Below are 2,669 nucleotides of genomic sequence, written 5' to 3'. Positions count from 1 at the left end.
CCCTTCCTCCCCCCACAATTCTTTTATCCTTTCTTCTTATCATTACTGATAAGAAAGGAATAATAAAAAAGAGAAAAAGACGAACGAACAATACGACATATAAGGAAACATTTTTTTTTTTTTTATCAATTCTTTTATAATTGAATACAAAATATTTTTTACATATAAATATAATCGAAAAGTTTTTTTTTTTTTTTTACAATGAAAAACTTTTTCCTTTTTTTCCTTTTTTTTCCTTTTTTCTTATATGCTTGTGTTGTTTATTGATCTCAGGTTTTTTTTTATTAAGCTCTTAAAAACTTTTAAAGCTTGATTTTGACGTTGCAGGTTTTTTTTTTTCTTTCCTTTTTTTTCTTTTCTTTCCTTTTTCTTTTTCCTTTTCTTTCTTATTACAAAGAAAGGTTTAAGAATATTTTCTTTTTTTATTTAAAAATATTTTTTATGCGAAAAAAGGTTTTCCTTTTTTTTTAAAAAAAAAAAGAAACCAAATTTCAATGGTTTTTATTACTTTTATCCTTTTTAATAATTTTATTTATTCAAAAACAAAACCGGAAATGGTTTTTACGGTACGAGAATAAAATATATAAGATAAGTAATAGAAAATAATATTCATCTTAATATTATTATTATTACGGTAATAATATTTTTAAATATACTGATTAAATCAATTATCGAAAAAGAAAACGTTTTTAAACGGGTTTCCCTTGCTTTCGTGCGATAGAATTTTCTAGAATTTTTTTTTAAACAATTGTTTGTATGTTTGCACGTCGTGATTTATAGAAGACAAAAAAAAAAAAAAAATAAAATAAAACTGACAAACGATAATAAATTTTTTTTTTTTTTTTTAACGAAAAAAAAAGGAAAGAAAAATTTATTTAACGTAATTTAAGTTTATTGCTTTTCATTATCAGACTTTAAAAAAAAAAATTTTTTTTTCTAATTCATCGAGAGCCAAATTTTATTTTCTAACCTAAAAATGTGCCAATGTCGAAACCAATCGACATTACAAGAAATAAATTTTGTTTAGTAAAAGTAAGAAAAAGAGAAAGAGAAAGAGAGAGAAAAACGGAAACGGAAATAAAACGTGTTTGAATTTAAAAAAAAAAAAAAAAAAACAAAACTTTTCCGATATCGATTACTACGAAAAATTATTATTTTTTTAAATAATAATAATAAAAAAAAAATGGCGACGACGATGACGACGATGATGATGAGAATGATGATGATGATGATGGATAATTACAACAAAAAAGAAAAACAGGAAGTGGGGGAAATTTCAACGTCAAGCGGATTCCGTTTTCCTTGTTTATTATTATCGTAACTCGATGTTATTAATTAAGGATCGAAAAAAAAAAAAACAGATTCGGATTCAAATTGCAAAAACTTTTTCATCTGGACCGCAGAATCCCCGGAACGAGTGGCGAGGGAAAGGGAGGGTGGAGATGGTCGTGGTGGTAGGAAGAGAGAGAGGTGGAACGAAAAAGAGAGAGTAAAAAAATTTTTTTTCCCCCCAATTTTACGTTTTTTTCTGTTTTTTTTTTTTTTAACTTTTCTAAAATTTTCTGAAAGATGATATTTATTATTATTATTATTATTATTATTATTATTATTATTATTATTTTCCGGTAAAAACTTTGAGATAAAAAAAAAAAAAAATATGAAATCTGTTGAAAATCTTCCGTGAAATTGAGTAAAAAAAAAAAAAAGAAAAAATATTTACGAGTATTTTTCTTTCGTTTGTATAAAATTTATGTTTTTTTTTACGTAAAGCCTGACACTTTTTTTTTTTTAAAATTGTTTCTTCTTCTTCGAACAACGAAAAAAAATATTATTATTATTATTCAAGTTTTAAACTTAAATGACGAAACAACAAAAAGAAAAAAAACTCACGAAAAACCGTCGATTCGATTCGATATTTATTTTAAAAAAAAGAGTTGAAACACTTCCGGTTGTCGTAAATTCGATTTTTTAAAAAAAAAAAAAAAATAAAAGGAAAGAAACGCCCAAGTTTAAGGTAAGTTTAACGCCTAAAGCAAAAATATAAAAAATAAAAAGGGTAGACATTTTGAGAAAATGAAATTTAGGGTCAGACAAATGTCAAAAGGGCGACAAACATAAGAAAAAAAAAAACAAAAAAAAACAAAAATTGAAAATTTTTTTTTTCCCCGTCATTCGTACCAACGTTTAAATTTTTTCTTTTTCTTCTTCTTCTGCTTTGCTTCTTAACCTTTAGGGCCCCGATAAAGCAACAGTTTTTTTTTTTTTTTTTTAATATTACATTAAAATAATTTCTTCCTCCGGCAATTTTTTTATCGAATTTTTTTTTTTATTTTATTTTATTTGACGTCGCCATTTTTTTTTTTTTTTTTTTTTTTTAAATTTGTAAACATGTTTTGACGTACATTTTTTAAATCGAATTTTTCAAACCGTTTTTCACAAATTAATTTTTTAGTAATTTATTTAGTTATTTGCTCCCCACGGATAATTTCATCATAATAAATAATAATAATAATAATAATAAATAAATAAATAAATATTTCTAAAAAGTTTCGTACGAAATTGATAAATGACTTTTAATATGTTATTAATTTAAATCGGCCATCAATTATTTAATTAATTAAAAAAAATAAAATTGGCAAAATTTATTTAAATTTTACAAATTTTGATGG

Source organism: Pediculus humanus, genomic scaffold, assembly GCF_000006295.1.
Source record: "Pediculus humanus corporis 1103172107770 genomic scaffold, whole genome shotgun sequence".
Lineage (NCBI taxonomy): Eukaryota > Metazoa > Arthropoda > Insecta > Psocodea > Pediculidae > Pediculus > Pediculus humanus.
Note: the sequence above shows the minus strand (reverse complement) of the source record.